The 17,744-nt window shown below is 40.9% G+C and overlaps 2 protein-coding genes across 2 annotated transcripts in view; one reads left to right on the top strand and one right to left on the bottom strand.

The window, feature by feature from the left end:
• The window catches only part of LOC127906203 (uncharacterized), a 373,245-nt gene that overhangs the window by 238,511 nt on the left and 116,990 nt on the right, over positions 1 to 17,744 (top strand). The window lies entirely within an intron of this gene.
• Positions 1 to 17,744, bottom strand: part of ubash3ba (ubiquitin associated and SH3 domain containing Ba) — a 46,147-nt gene that overhangs the window by 26,858 nt on the left and 1,545 nt on the right. The window lies entirely within an intron of this gene.

Raw genomic sequence — 17,744 nt, 5'->3', positions numbered from 1 at the left:
GTAGCCCTTTACTGACGTAGCACAACTTCAAAAGACTGGTTAGCTTTGCAAGGGACACAAAAAACACCATTAATAACCAAATATGCTGATGTCAGTGTAGCTATTTGGATATGTTTTCCCCTCTGTTGCATAATGCATGAGATGCTGAGTCCACAGAAACAGTAAACACTAGTCATCTTGGTATTCACTTTTAGTTGACACAGAAGAGCCAGAGTAATCAATACAAAATATCTCCTCTCAAAGTCTGTCCTCAGTGGTTCAGATCAGGTTACAAATGCAATGAATGCAATGAAGGCATCACCCCCCCACCCCACCCCACACACACACACATCCAAAACAAAAAAAATGTTTTAAAACCTCTCATTTGGATTGTGGTCTAGTCCTTGTGTATGGCTTTAAGCTACAGTATATTACCAATGACACTACAACTTTCTGACTCGGTACATACAGTATAGACTTGTCAGCAATCAAACCATACTTATTTTGGAATTATAAAGAATTCCATCTATTCCTGCAGATCTGAATCTGTCCACCATGCATGTTTGTCTCTGGGGGCCTGATTGCTGAATGCACATAGTACAGAGCATCAGCGAGCTATTCTGCAGACAGTCAGTAACCCCCCCACACAAACAAACGAACATCAATATACCCATTTGCTTGTAGGCTACATCTAGCAATGTGGTAAACATCTCTACTGGATGTCCCTAGAATGCAACTACAAAGCTTTTAGAAAAAGGAAACAATAACAGGAGAGAGGGAGAGTCTTTGCTAGAGTGTACTTTATACCAATAGTGTTGGATCTGTGACATTCACTTCTACTGCTCATATCTTCAATGCAATATCAGATTCCCATTGACTGTAGTGACCATAACATTGGCTTTCCTTGTTATTGCCACAAAGTACCAAAGGAAGGGCTTATAGTTCTTGATAAAGAGATCATCATGTTTCTCAGGACTCTTTGTTGAAAATGTAAAACAAAATGTATGTTAGTCTGGTGTGTATAAGGAGGAGAATCCAGATGAAGCACGGAGTATTTGTAAAATTATTCTTGCTAATTGTTGACAAGCATGCACCTGTTAAGAAAGTGTCAGAGCCCACTGGATTGGTGATGAATTGAAAAATGGTATGGTTCAAAGTTATGCAAAAAAAAAAAAAAAAAGTTGCCAACAAGTCAGGTTGTTAATCTGTTTGGTTGACATACTGTCAATTGAGGAAAACAAGACATTTAAAAAAAACATATATATAGTTTTGGTGAAGTAGGGATAAAGACTTACATGATAGGGAGTGGCTCCTAATCCATGACTGGATCTTTTATTTCTGAGGCTCAGTATCCGTGAGTGTACAAATTATTGCAGTATCTCGCGGGAATTTGGGACTTCACTCATTTTCTCATGCCGAAATCAGATTAGATACATACAGTGCCATCAGAAAGTGTTCATAGCCCTTGACATATTTCACAATCTGTTGTTTGTTGTTTTCTGTCCTCTCCGGCACCTGACTTAGGAAGGACGCCTGTACCTTTGTAGTGACTGGGTGTATTGATACTCCATCCAAAGTGTAATTAACTTCACCATGATCAAAAAGATTTACAATGTATGTTGTTTTTTTTACCCATCTACCAATAGGTGCCCTTCTTTGCGAGGCATTGGAAAACCTCCCTGGTCTTTCTGGTTGAATCTTCGTTTGAAAATCAATGTTCGACTGAGGGACCTTACAGATAATTATATGCATGTGTGGGGTAAAGAGACGAGGTAGTCATAAAAAAAAAATGTTAAACACGATTATTGAGTCCATGAAACTTATATTATAACCTCTTGAAACTAGGGGGCACTATTGTTATTTTTGGAAAAATAACATTCCCAAAGTAAACTGCCTATTTCTCAGGACCGGATGCTAGAATATGCATATAATTGAGAGCTTGGGATAGAAAACTAAAGTTTCCAAAACTGTAAAAAAAATATTGTCTGTGAGTATAACAGAACTGATATCGCAGGAGAAATCCTGAGAAAAATCCAATCAGGAAGTGACTTATTTTGAAACCCCTGTCTTTCTTTCGATCCCTATTGCCCATTGAAAGGGATATCAACCATATTCCCTTTTCTGTGGCTTCCCTAATGTGTCTACAGCCTTTAGACGTAGTTTCAGGCCTTTATTTTGAAGAATGAGCGTAAACATCCACATTCCGTAAGTGGTCTGTTGGCTCTGTGATTTGAGCAAAAAAGAGAGGTAGCCATTTTTCCTCCCGGTCCTAGTGAAAAGTCAACTGTCCCGGTTGATATATTATCGAATAGATATTTGAAAAAACCTTGAGGATTAATTAAAAAAACGTTTGCCATGTTTGTCTATATTATGGATATAATTTGGAATTTGTCTGCGTTGTCGTGACCGCTACTTCCGGTGGATTCCTAGACATAAAGGATCAAACTAACGGAGGTATTTGGATACAAAAAATATCTTTATGGAACAAAAGGAACATTTGCTGTCTAACTGGGAGTCTCGTGAGTGAAAACATCCGAAGCTCAAAGGTAAACAATTAATTTGATTGCTTTTCTGATTCGTGACCAAGCTTCCTGATGCTAAGTGTACATAATGCTATGCTAGGCTATCGATAAACTTAGTGCGCAAAGCTGTCAACAAGGCAATGGGTGGCTACTTTGAGGAATCAATATAAAATAGATTTTGATTTGTTTAACACTTTTTTGGTTACCACATGATTCCATGTGTTATTTCATAGCTTTGATGTCTCCACTATTATTCTACAATGTAGAAAATAGTAAAAATCTAGAAAAACACTTGAATAAGTAAGTGTCCAAACTTTTGACTGGTACTGTATGTATGCATGTACACACACTTGAAGTCAGAAGTTTCCATACACAGTCATTAAAACTTGTTTTTCCAACCACTCCACAAATTTCTTGTTAACAAACTAGAGTTTTGGCAAGTTCGTTAGGACATCTACTTTGTGCATGACAAGTCATTTTTCCAACAATTGTTTACAGACAGATTTCACTTATAATTCACTGTATCACAACTCCAGTGGGTCAGAAGTTCACTGTGCCTTTAAAAAGCTTGGAAAATTCCCCAAAATATCATGACTTTAGAAGCTTCTGATAGGCTACTTGACATTGACATTGAGTCAATTGGAGGTTTACCTGTGGATGTATTTCAAGGCCTACCTTCAAACTCAGTGCCTCTGTGCTTGACATTATGGGAAAATCAAAAGAAATCAGCTAAGACCTCAGAAAAAAAAATGGTAGACCCCCACAAGTCTGGGTCATCCTTGGGAGCAATTTCCAAACCCCTCAAGGTACCACGTTCATCTACAAACAATAGTATGCAAGTATAAACACCATGGGACCACGCAGCTGCCATACCGCTCAGGAAGGAGACGCGTTCTGTCTCATGGAGATGAACATACGTTGGTGCGAAAAGTGCAAATCAATCCCAGAACAACAGCAAAGGACCATGTGAAGATGCTGTAGGAAACCGGTACAAAAGCATCTATATCCACAGTAAAACAAGTCATATATCGACATAACCTGAAAGGCCGCGGAGCAAGGAAGAAGCCACTGCTCCAAAACCACCATAAAAAAGCCAGACTACGGTTTGCAACTGCACATGGGGACAAAGATAGTACTTTTTGGCGAAATTCTCTGGTCTGATGAAACAAAAATAGAACTGTTTGGCCATAATGACCATTATGTTTGGAGGAAAAAGGGGGAGGCTTGCAAGCCGAAGAACAACATCCCAACCATGAAGCACGGGGGTGGCAGCATCTTGTTGTGGGGGTGCTTTGCTGAAGGAGGGACTAGTGCACTTCACAAAATAGATGGCATCATGACGTAAATTATGTGGATATATTGAAGCAAAATCTCAAGACATCAGTCAGGAAGTTCAAGCTTGGTCGCAAATAGGTCTTCCAAATGGACAATGACCCCAAGCATACTTCCAAAGTTGGCAAAATGGCTTAAGGACAACAAAGTCGAGGTATTGGAGTGGCAATCACAAAGCCCTGACCTCAATCCCATAGAAAAGTTGTGGGCAAAACTGAAAAAGCGTGTGCGAGTAAGGAGGCCTATAAACCTGACTCAGTTACACCAGCTCTGTCAGGAGGAATGGGTAAAAATTCACCCAAATTAATGTGGGAAGATTGTGGAAGGCTACCCGAAACATTTGACCCAAATGAAATTATTTAAAGGCAATGCTAACAAATTCTAATTGAGTGTATGCAAAATTCTGACCCACTGGGAATGTGATGGAAGAAAAGCTGAATTAAATCTCTACTGTTATTCTGGCATTTCACATTCTTAAAATAAAGTGGGGATCCTAACTGACCTAAAATTGAATTTTTACTAGGATTAAATGGAATTGTGAAAAACTGAGTTTAAATGCATAAGGTGTATGTAAATTTCCAACTTCAACTGTACACACAACTTATTTTAAATGTAATTACATGTCTGTTGCCTGTTGTTCTGGTCTATTACTGTTCTGTCATGTATTTGTAAGTTTTACACAGACCCCAGGAATAGCAGCTGCTGCATGTGCAGTAGTTAATGGAGATCCTAATAAACTAAACTAAACTCTCTCGCTCTCAGCACTTTGATTCTGTAAAGGTCACAAACCACTTCCTCAAACAGCCCACTTCCTCTTGGTGGACAAACGAGAGACAGAGATGCCTGCCCTGGCAGCATGGCTGGAGAATACGTGTGTGTGTGAGTATGCATACATGTGTACTTGTGAGTGTGTGTATATTTGCTTCTCTAATCAGAATATGAATTAATAAAAAGAGGCAAAGGTGTACGTTGTTTGGTAGAGAGTAGGAGAGCAATTCAAAAGATATCTATTTTTACTCTCCGCATTATTCAGTGACCACAGAAAGAGACTGAAGTTCTCGGTTTAGGGAGGAGATAAGCAAAAAAAAACAAAAGAGAGGCTTGGTTGGAAGAGACATGTTGTTTAACACCACCATGAAGAAAAATGGTGCTCATTACACAGGAAACGATTCATCCTCCCTGCATCACGTGACAATAAGCCACAGTGATCTAACGAGTGTCAAGACATTGAAGAATTTTACTTTCACTCCAGTATAATACAATGGCTCAGATATTTTGTCATGATCAAGGCCTACCTTCAAACTCAGCAATTCTGTCATCGCATGGTGCAAGTCGCCTATTTTAATAGTGTGCAACATTGAAATATTGTTCATTTCATCAACAAAAATATTCTTTTTTTTAAACTGCACTCTCGGTTAGGGGCTCGTAAGTAAGCATTTCACTGTAAGGTCACCTACACCTGTTGTATTCGGCGCATGTGACTAATAAAATAAAATGTGATTTGAATATTCAAACATTTTTTTCAGTGGCAACTGACGAGACTATAACGGACTAGACCCAGAAAAAATATATATTTCCAGTTGACTAAAACGAGAACATCTGACTAAAATCTGACTACTAAATGGACTGGTTAAGAGTTGGAGAGATTAGAGCTTTTCAGTGATAAACAAAACTAATAATAGAAGCGCAGATGCAAAACGAAATCCTGTCCAGCAGTTAGGATGCGCCAAATCCGGCACATACAGCCTAGCCTACATCAGCTGGTGCACTGCGGGAGAGCACGAGATGAGTGTGGGCAGACAGGCTCCGCTCCAGCGCCGCCTCCGATTACACGTGTGGCCCAGGCGACGCTTGCTTTCCCACAGTCATCACCAGCGTTCTAGTTAGATACCCTTTGCCCAGTTGTGAAACACTAGCTGCTTTATGAAATTAAAAACAATGGCAGAATTAAGTTTAACGGTAAAACAGCCGAGCTACGTTTCGCTCCCTTGAGTTTAAAATGTTGAATTTGTAGTCACGCTCAATCCTCCCAATTTCCCCACTGCATTTCAGAGACAGGTTGTGTAGCCAACGTACTAGCTGCGTCCCCCTCTTTTCCTCAGAGAAAACAGCTTGATTCTAGCCATTGCTGTTCAAAAGTTTGGCCCGATAAGACCGGCTATACGTATCTTTCCATCAGTGTATTGGAGGGCTGCATTTTACTTTCATGAAACATATCGCAGGTCGGTGTAAAACTCGGCTACTTATGGACCGTTAACCATTTGTTGAGACCTTGTTCAATTCCGTTACCTCATCAGCTAGTTATAGCTAACAATCTGGGGTGCATTCAGCACGATAATGTTTTGGAACGTTTAGAAAACATTTCTATTTAGAACAAACCTGCCTCTGACATGTTAGTCAACTCAATTCATGGGATTTCTATCTGCAACGTATTGCAGCTGAACTTGGCCCTGGTAACATTACCAATAGCCTATATGTAAACATTTGGTGGCACAGAAAGACAGGAAAATGGATAGCAAACAATGTACTGACCAAATGTTATTTTGAGTTCATGTGGACTCAGTGACTCAGACTTGAGCACAGGGACTCGTGACTTGATAAGGGCTCTAGGTTTAGTGACTTGACTACATCTCTGGGCGTAATTACACAGTAACCACATTGTAGTATCACGGTAATAAGACAGTAACATAGGGCTGTTACTAAAAAATAAAAGTATTGCATGTCAGAGCAATTGTCCAGGGACAGTGGAATGCCATGCCTGCATATTGCCAAAGATTGATTACCCATGTGACATACACTACATGACCAAAGGTACACCCGCTCGTCGAACATCTCATTACAAAATCATGGGCATTAATATAGGGATTTGCTTCGATTCAGCCACAAGGGCATTAGTGAGGTTGGGCGATTAGGCCTGGCACTCAGTCGGCATCCCAAATCATCCCAAAGGTGTTCAATGGAGTTGAGGTCAGGGCTCTGTGCAGGCCAGTCAAGTTCTCCAAACCAATCGACAAACCATCTCTGTATGGACCTCGCTTTGTGCACGGGGGCAATGTCATGCTGAAACAAGAAAAGGCCTTCCCCAAACTGTTGCAAACACAGAATCATCTAGAATGTCATTGTATGCTGTAGTGTTAAGATTTCCTTTCTCTGGAACTAAGGGGCCTAGCCCGACCCATGAAAAACAGCCCCAGACCATTATTCCTCCTACCCCAAACTTTATAGTTGGCACTATGCATTGGGGCACGTAGAGTTCTCCTGGAATCCGCCATACCCCGATTTGTCCGTCAAGACTTCCAGCTGGTGAAGCGCGATTTCGCACTCCAGAGAACGCATTTCCACTGCTCAAGAGTTCAATGGCGGTGAGCTTTACACCACTCCAGATGACGTTTGGCTAGGGCTGGGCGATAAGAGTACATTCAGAAAGTATTCCTTTGCTATGGAACTCGAAATCGAGATCCGGTGGATCCTGTTTCTATTGATCAACCTTGAGAGGTTGCTACAACTTGATTTGAGTCTGAACAAGGCAGTTAACCCACTGTTCCTGGGCCTACATTGTAAATAAGAATTTGTTCTTAACTGGCTTGCCTAGTTAAATAACAAAAAAAGGTCTGTAACGTAACAACGTGGAAAAAGTTAAGGTCTAAATATTTTCTGAATGCACTGTATATAAATGTGATTAATTTAAATGTATATTCCAAATGCCTTTTTCAGAGTCAAGTTTTTTTTGTATTTTTCATTTGAGTGTTTATGTCCACTTATTCTCATGGTATCCTCCTTCTCCCAAGCCCATCCCTCTACCACTCACAACAAAGATGAGATCACTTCTTCCTCTCTGACAAATGGTCTCAACTTGCTATTTGTGCAACAAACTGATAAAGACAACAGAACAGAAATATTATTTTACTGTAATGGAGCCAACCTTTCAAACCATACCCTGTTTATGTTTCAACTCCTCCAAATTCGAGCAGACACTACTAAAATGAATGTACCAATGAACATTCATTCTGGAAAATTAATGCTCAGTTTGTTGTGCACGCATTACGGTAGCACATATTGCTAGCAACATTTAGTCAAATAAAGATTGCTATACTAGCTGTTTAGTCAGTTTTATAAATGTGCAATAAGCATTTGAAAAAATTCTTAGGAATTGGCAACTAGTTCTCATTCTGAGAAATAACGTAGGCCACTTGATGTCAACATTGAAACAAAGAGGACAGGCTGGCATGTTGATGAAAGTCAGCTGGACAGAAGGTTGTGTTCATAATTCAACTGTTTTGTCAGCTGAATTCAGAGCATGTACCTCGATCCAAGTTGGCTAAACTTGAAATATAAATATTAGCTGGCTACGCACTAGCACATTTTCTTGTGCTTGAGAGATTGTTTACGAGATCGGTGTTAATTTTATATAATGCCTGCTACATTATTAGTGAATTTGCATTAAGCACATTTCTGGTTAAATTTGTAACTAAAAGCTGCAGTTAAGCAACATGGCAATGCTGGGTTAATATGTCACAACAACTCCCCGGTCATGTTTAGCAGTGTTTACATCTAACCAGAGAGGTCAGAACAAACAAGAGGGAAGCTACAGAAGAGAAAAATGAGGAAGAAAAGAGGGGAAGAGGACAAGGGGGCAGTGAAATAAAAACGAAAATGTGCCAAGAAAAAGCAGATGGAGAAAAGGGAGGAAGAAGAGGAAAAGGGAGGAAGTATAGTCAGAGGAAGAGGCCGAAGAAAAATAAGGACAAAGCCGAGCTAAGGCCAGGCCAGTGAACCCCACGGTTGTGTCAAAGGGCCAAATGTAATCAGGCGTTGTAATTAAAAGTCTATTACTCTGCAGCCATCCCATCCGAACCCCACAGACAGCCAGTTCGCCATCTGCACGATGCTGTGTTGCACATGACTGTAGGGTCTGGCAGGGCTCTGGAAGGCAAGTGCCCATGGGCTCTCAGTATGGAAAGAGACTGAGGATGGGCATTAACAGACTGGGAATGGAAGGCGTTTGAACACAACCAGTATGGTACAGCAGGGAGGGACACTTACTATGGCAACAGCGACTAGGCAGATGGCTCATCAATAAACACATGCACAGAGAGACACACTCGTACACAAAGACACCCTCCCTCTGTCAAACACACACAAGGATAAACATGTGTTCAAACACATACCAGTAATTACAGTCAAATGCATTACCCTCCAACAGAAGCATCGGCTACTCAAACATTAACAAGCAGCCTATGTCACATAATGTTAATGCAATGAGGCTGTGGAGTCAACACTTTCATATCTTTGGGTTGAGTAAGTACACACTTGTGGTCAAGCTCATCTTAGATATACTGTACAGCAGACACGCAGGCACTGCGAAACACACTTCTACTGAACTGTGGAAACTGATGAGTCTATGCTGGTTGATTACAAAGCAGGGCTTAACTGCAATCTCACAGTCAAACTAGTTTAGCGGGCAATATTAACCAGGTGAAATTGTGTCATTTCTTTTGCGTTCATTGCACGTAGAGTCAGGGTATATGCAACAGTTTGGGCTGCCTGGCTCATTGCAAACTAATTTGCCAGAATTTTACGTAATTATGACATACATTGAAGGTTGTGCAATGTAACAAGAATATTTAGATTTAGGGATGCCACCCGTTAGATAAAATACCGAACTTTTCGAAATGATAGTTTCCGGATTCGATCATATTAATGACCAAAGGCTCGTATTTGGGTTTTATTATGTTATAATTAAGTCTGATTTGATAGAGCAGTCTGACTGAGCAGCAGCAGGCCCGTAATCATTCATTCAAACAGCACTTTCGTGCGTTTTGACAGCTGTTCTTCGCAAGAACAGCGCTGTTTATGACTTCAAGCCTATCAGCCTAATGGCTGGTGTAACCAATGTGAAATGGCTAGCTAGTTAGCTGGGTGTGCGCTAATACTGTTTCAAACGTCACTCGCTTTTAGATTTGGAGTAGTTATTCCCCCTGCGATGCAAGGGCCGCGGCTTTTGTGGAGCGATGCCTCGAGTGTGGCTGTTGTCGATGCGTTCCTGGTTCGAGCCCAGGTAGGGGCGAGGGGGATGGAAGCTATACTGTTACACTGGCAATACTAAAGTCCCTTAAGAACATCCAATAGTCAAAGGTATATGAAATAAATGGTAGAGAGAGAAATAGTCCTATAAATACTATATTAACTACAACCTAAAACCTCTTACCTTGGAATATTGAAGTCTCATGTTAAAAGGAACCACCAACTTTCATGTTCTGAGCAAGGAACTTAAACATTAGCTTTTTTACATGGCACATATTTTACATGGCACATATTACTTTCTTCTCCAACACTTTGTCTTTAATTTATTTAAACCAAATTGAACACGTTTCATTATTTATTTGAGGGTAAATTGATTATTTTATATTAAGTTAAAATAAGTGTTCATTCAGTATTGTTGTAATCATTACAAAAAAAAATATTATTATTATATACAAGTTTAAAAAAAAGTTTTTTTTAAATCGACCGATTTAAATCGGTATCTTTGGTCCTTAAATAAATCAGTATCTGTATTGAAAAATCATAAAAATCGGTCAACCTCTAACAGAGACTTCCTGTCACAACATGTAATGATTAAAGTTGTTTAAGTGTATAACTCAAATAAAAAAGGTTAAAACATTTTTTTTAAATGTGTGGCAATACCTGGAGAAGCATAGCTTTTGTCCAGTATAATACCTTACAAGCCGCGGAGTTGCTCTGGCATCAACTCTGCTATCCTGGAAGGACACACTGGGCATTGAGATACACCCATGTCATAAATTGTTCTCTCCGCTATTGCACGGCAAGCGATACCAATGCACCAAGTCTGGAACCAACAGGACCCTGAAGAGCTTCTACCCCCAAGCCATAAGACAGCTAAATAGCTAACCGGTCTATCTGCATTTACCCTTTTTGCACTCTTTACTCATCACATACCACATATGCTATCGTTTGTCTATTTTTCATGTTACCTTTATTTAACCAGGTAAGCTAGTTGAGAACAAGTTACACATGGAGTTACACATGGAATAAACATCAAGCAACTCTGGGATGCTGGCCTTCTAGGCAGAGTTCCTCTGTCCAGTGTGTGTTTTTTCACCGATGTTAGTCTTTTCTTTTTATTTGCCAGTCTGAGATTGGCTTTTTCTTTGTAACTCTGCCAAATACTCAAGTCTAAAAGGTCAGTTTCATTGTTTCTTTAATCAGAACAACAGTTTTCAGCTGTGCTAACATTATTGCACAAAGGTAATGATCAAATAGACTTAAAATGACAAACTTGGACTAGCCAACACAACCTGCCATTGGAACAGGAGTGATAGTTTTTGATAATGGGCCTCTGTAGACACCATTAAAATGAAACAAGTCATTTACAATCTAACTGTATTTCTGATCAATTTGATGTTATTTTATAATGGCCCAAGAGTGTTTCTTTCAAAAGCAAGGACATTCCTATGAGACTGCAAAGTTTTGAACGGTAGTGTGTGTATGAACAGTTCAAGACAGAAGTTTACATACACCTGAGCCAAACACATTTAAACTCAGTTTCACAATCCCTGACATTTAATTATAGTAAAAATTCCCAGTCTTAGGCCACTTTATTTTAAGAATGTGAAATGTCAGACTAGAGAATGATATCAGCTTTTATTTCTTTCATCACATTCCCAGTGGGTCAGAAGTTTACATGCAATGCTACCAAATACTAACTGAGTGTCTTTAAAATTGTATAACTTGGGTCAAACGTTTTAAGCAGCCTTCCACAAGCTTCCCACAATAATTTGGGTGAATTTTGACCAAATTCCTCCTGACAGAGCTGGGTCAGGTTTGTAGGCCTCCTTGCTCGCAGACGCTTTTTAAATTCTGCCCAGGTCAGGGCTTTGATGGCCACTCCAATACCTCGACTTTGTCCTTAAGCCATTTTGCAACAACTTTGGAAGTATGATTTGGGTAATTGTCCATTTCTGTCTAGCGTTCGAATGTACATTTGCAAACTGAAGTCTTGCTTTTATGGCGTTTCGGAGCAGTGGCTTCTTCCTTGCTGAGCGGCCTTTCAGGTTGTCAATATTGTACTCATTTTACTGTGGATATTCATATTCACAAGGTCCTTTGCTGTTGTTCTGGGATTGATTTGCACATTTCGTTGCAAAGTACGTCTATGAGACAGAACGCATCTCCTTCCTGAGCGGTATGACGGATGCGTGGTCCCATGGTGTTTATACTTGCGTACTATTGTTTGTACAAATGAATGTGGTAACTTCAGGTGTTCAGAAATTGCTCCTAAGGATGAACCAGACTTGTGGAGGTCTACAATCTTGGCAGATTTCTTTTGATTTTCCTATGATGTCAAGCAAAGAGGCACTGAGTTTGAAGGTAGGCCTTGAAATACATCCACAGGTACACCTACAATTGACTCAAATGATGTCAATTAGCCCGTCATGGATATAGAAGCCTCCGATATCATTTTCTGGAACAGTCAACTTAGTGCATGTAAACTGACTCACTGGAATTGTGATACCATGAAATAATCTGTCTAAACAATTGATGGAAAAATTACTTGTCTCATGCACACAGCAGATGTCCTAACAGACTTGCCAAAAATATAGTTTGTTAACAAGAAATTTGTGGAGTAGTTGAAAAACTTGTTTTATTGACTCGAACATAAGTGTATGTAAACTTCCGACTTTAACTGTATGTATGCATGCATGCATGCATAAATAACTCAGCAAAAAAGAAACAGCCTTTTTTCAGGACCCTGTCTTTCAAAGATAATTAATAGAAATCCAAATAACTTCACAGACCGTCCTTGTAAAGTGTTTAAACACTGTTTCCCACACTTGTTCAATGAACCATAATTAACGAACATGCACCTCTGGAACAGTCGTTAAGACACTAACAGCTTACAGACAGTAGGCAATTAAGGTAACAGTTATGAAAACTTAGGACACTAAAGTGGCCTTTCTACTGACACTGGGGGAAAAAAAGACAAGACGCCCAGGGTCCCTGCTCATGTGTGAATGTGCCTTAGGCATGCTGCAATGAGCACTTCAGATGTGACCAGGGCAATAACTTGCAATGTCCGTACTGTGAGACGCTTAAGACAGTGACACAGGGAGACTGGATGAGCAGCTGATCGTCCTCGCAGTGGCAGACCACGTGCAACACCTGCACAGGATCGGTACATCCAAACATCACACCTGCGGGACAGGTCAGGATGGCAACAACTGCCCAAGATACACCAGGAACGCACAATCCCTCCATCAGTGCTCAGACTGTCTAGGCTAAGAGAGGCTGGACTGAGGGCTTGTAGGCCTGTTGTAAGGCAGATCCTCACCAGACATCACCGACGCCAATAGGCACAAACCCACCATCGCATCGCTGGTGCAGACACTGACGAGTCACGGTTGTCTCACCGGGGGGGGACATCAGGGAAGACATCCTCCTCCCTCATGGGGTACCCTTCCTGCAGACTCATCCTGACATGACAAAGCCATCAGCCATACTGCTCGTTCTGTGCATGATTTCATAAAAGGACAGGTATGTCAGTGTTCTGCCATGGCCAGGGAAGAGCCCAGATCATGTCTGGGACCTGTTGGATCGGAGGGTAAGGGCAGACAAATCAGCCAAGACCTTAAAAAAAAATGTAGACCACAAGTCTAGTTCATCCTTGGGGGCAATTTCCAAACACCTGAAGGTACCACGTTCATCTGCACAAACAAAAATCTGTATAAACACCATGGGACCACACAGCCTTCATACCACTCAGGAAGGAGATGTGTTCAGTCTCCTAGAGAGGAATGTACTTGTGCGAAATGTGCAAATCAATCCCAGAACAGCAAAGGAACTTGTGAAGATGCTGGAAGAAACAGATAAAAGTATAATATATGCCATTTAGCTGACGCTTTTATCCAAAGCGACTTACAGTCATGTGTGCATACATTCTACGTATGGGTGGTCCCGGGAATCGAACCCACTACCCTGGCGTTACAAGCGCCATGCTCTACCAACTGAGCCACAGAAGGACCACAGTATCTATATCCACAGTAAAACGAGTCATATATCGACATAACCTGAAAGGCCACTCAGCAAGGAAGAAGCCACTGCTCCAAAACCGCCATGAAAAAGCCAGACTGCAGTTTGCAACTGCACATTTGGAGAAATATCCTCTGGTCTGATGAAACAAAAATAGAACTGTTTGGCCATAATGACCATCGTTATGTTAGGAGGAAAAAGGGAGGCTTGCAAGCCAAAGAACACCATCCCAACCGTGAAGCACAGAGGTGCCAGCATGTTGTGGGGGTGCTTTGCTGCAGGAGGGACTGGTGCACTTCACAAAATAGATGGCATCATGACACAGGAAAATTATGTGGATATATTTAAGCAACATCGCAAGACATCAGGAAGTCTTCCAGGAAGTTAAAGCTTGGTCGGAAATGGGTCTTCCAAATGGACAATGACCCCAAGCATACTTCCAAAGTTGCGGCAAAATGGCTTAAGGACAACAAAGTCAAGGTATTGGAGAGGCCATCACAAAGCCCTGACCTGGGCAGAACTGAAAAACCGTGTGCGAGCAAGGAGGCCTACAAACCTGACTCAGTTACACCAGCTCTGTCAGGAGGAATGGGCCAAAATTCACCCAACTTATTGCGGGAAGCTTGTGGAAGGCTACCGAAACGTTTGACCAAGTTGAAATTGTTTAAGGCAATGCTACCAAATACTAATTGAGTGTATGTAAACTTCTGACTTCCTGAGAATGTGATGAAAGAAATAAAAGCTCAAATAAATCAATGTCAGGAATTGTGAAAAACTGAGTTTAAAATGCGTTTGGCTAAGGTGTATGTAAACTTCCGACCTCAACCGTGTGTGTGTGTGTAAAATTATTTTGGGGAAGGAAAGGAATAGCTCCCTTGTGTACACTGCCGGTTATCAAGTCGACAGCCTTTCCTGAAAGACTTCTTGGAAACCAATCTTAAAATGGAGAAGCAGCAGGAAGCTAACAGCAACCACATTGAAATGTGAGATATTTCCATCTTATAATTCTCTCAGATGGATCCATCTTCCACATGGCTGATCTAGCCTGGGTGCCAGTCTGTTTCTGCTCTCTTGCAACACACACACACACATTTCCAGATCCCCTCTTGCAAGACAGCAGAAAGGCTGGCACGCAGGTTAAATCTGACCACCAGACTAAGGATCACTGCCCCTTCCTCCTACAGTTCTGCATGTGACAGTGGCTGACACTGCGTGCAAGTGTCAAGTGCTGTGACAGTGGCTGACTGTCCAGCTAGATCACATCTGATTATCGCTGCTCAATGACAAATTATTCAGCATGAATACCCTTCATACAAGAGTAGGGTTGTATGATTCATGTTCTCCACACACACACTGAAGCTCTTGTCCTCGAAAGGCTATGCCAAAGAGTTTCCCCGGACAAACATTTTGTCTTATCCTCATAGCTACAGTAGGTCGGTGAGGCTTGTGTGTTTGTAGAGTGAATCATATAACCCTTCTGTCATAAGTATTAGTGCTTCTCTGTACCAGGAAACCTTCAATCACTACAGGGATTGAAGGTATAGAGACTCACTAAGCAATTAGCCATGCTAACAAAGAAGGATACACTGAAGTGAGGGTTAAACTACACAAAACCCCTGGTCAACTTTCAATATTAAACTGTTTAAAGACAAACCAATCAACACTCATTTCCAGATCCCAATTGTTTGGTTGAAGAAAATATATATATTATTGTCTTTCCCCATTTTCTCTCCTCCTTCCTCTGCTTACAAAGTTGGGATACCTAAACCATCTGTGAACCTCACATCTGGTGAGGAGTACTAGAGTTGAATACACTAGCATCTAAAACAGTGTTCAGGCTCAGAGTATTTAAGTATTCAAGCATATAAAACAGTGTTAAGGCCATTAGCATGTGATTGTGAAACAGTTCAGACTAACATGTAAAACAATGCTGTTTGGTATAGGATATATTGAACACCCAACCAGTAAAAAAAAAAAAATGTTTTTTTAAACACCTGTTGCTACTTAGGTGTGACATGACAGTGCACTACTTTTCAGACAAGTTTTTCCTTAAGAGTGGTTTTGGTCAATTCTGAGAAGTATTTTCATATTACTTACAACGATCCTGTTCAGGTTAAGAAGTGTTTTTGGTAAATCCTGAGAAGTATTGCTTTAGCAGTACCTTCCTGTCCGGTCTGCCTGGGACGGTATTAAAAACAAACTAAAATTTGGCCAGGAAGACAATTTCATTTCCCAAGACGCAATACATGACCAAATATGTGAACTCCTGCTTGGGTTCACATACTGTAGGTCATGTAGTGCATCATGGCCATTAAAATAGCAGCAAAGGGGGACCAATTCCATAACAGCCTCCAATCTGGCAATTCTGGGAAGGCGTTCCATTAGATGGTGGAACATTGCTGCTTCCATTCAGCTACTAGAGCATTTGTGAGGTTGGGCACTGATGTTGGCTAGTTAGGCCTAGTTAGTTACTGCCAATGTATATGGAGATTGTATGGCTGTGTGCTTGATTGTATATACCTGTCAGCTAAGGGTTTGGCCGAAATAGCCGAAACCACTAATTTCAAGGGGTGTCTTCAGACACACATAATTCCAGAGGCAACTAGGACAATCAGTTGATCAATATATTTATAAAAGTCATTTATATGTCAGCAGATGTCAGTGCTCATGCAGAACTCAATAGAGCAAGCAATGCAGGACGTAGAAAACTCCCTAGAAAGGAGGTAACCTAGGAAGAAACCTAGAGAATCACCAGGCTCTGAGGGGTGGCCGGTCATCTTCTTCTGGCTGTGCCCGGTGGAGATAAGACTACATGGCCATTTAAGCAAGATCGTTCAAGATGTTCAAACGCTCATAGATGACCAGCAGGGTCAGATAATAATCCAAGTGGTCATAGAGGGTGCAACAGGTCCAGGGGGGTGAAGAGAGAGCAAGAGGATACCTAGTCAGTTGCACAACTGAATGCATTCAACCGAAATGTGTCTTCCGCATTTAACCCAACCCGTCAAGATGTTATTGAAGGAGTTCAAGACCTGTCCAAGGTGGATGGTTGATCGTGACAACATTAGGCTATAGAGCAGGGACGGGCAACTTTGATAGGGGTGGGGGCCAAATGATTTATATACACACACACTAGATGACTCACAGGGGGTGCTGTTTTAAAGCCACCGCACCTCCATTTTGGTACTCACCCACGATTATAAAACAAAGTTGGGAAGCTATAGAAATGCATTGTGATGTCTAATATATTGAATATAGACACCTTAATGCATACTTAAACATTTTCCTTTAAGTATATATTTTGTATATTGTCTTAATGTTGAAGTAATGTTACGGTCCCCACTTCCCCCCAAAAAAAGTAGACTGTAGAATTCCATTCATTCCTATGGAGGACTGCTCCTTCTAGGGAGTGGTAATATGTCCAATCAGTGGCTTCATAGCCCCCCTTTGGCCATTACATAGCATCAGCAATCCAGAGTTTATATACACATCATTGGTCTGCATACCCACACATGCAGTACGAGCCAGCCCTAGCCTTTTGGGGGCCCTAGGCAGGCAAGGGCAATTACACAGCCATAATGAAAATACTCAAAAACAATTACATCCAACACAATAACCTATCCATCATTTTTTTTTAAGAAAGAAAAAGTAATAAGCTGTCATAGGTTTGGTTAAAATTTGAGCCATGATTTAAATGTTATCCAATATATGGTAACTGTCAGACAGTGACAATCTGCACTCTCAGTAAGTCAACTCTGACAATGGTGGTAACGGTTTGGTTTGTTATCAAAAATATGAACTGTTTGTAGAGTGATTCAATTGGTTTTAGAATGGTGGCTACTGCATGTGAGAAAATAACATTTG

The sequence above is a fragment of the Oncorhynchus keta genome, chromosome 11, assembly GCF_023373465.1.
Source record: "Oncorhynchus keta strain PuntledgeMale-10-30-2019 chromosome 11, Oket_V2, whole genome shotgun sequence".
NCBI lineage: Eukaryota > Metazoa > Chordata > Actinopteri > Salmoniformes > Salmonidae > Oncorhynchus > Oncorhynchus keta.
The sequence above is the reverse complement of the archived record's forward strand: the minus strand, read 5'-3'. Positions and strand labels throughout refer to the sequence as shown.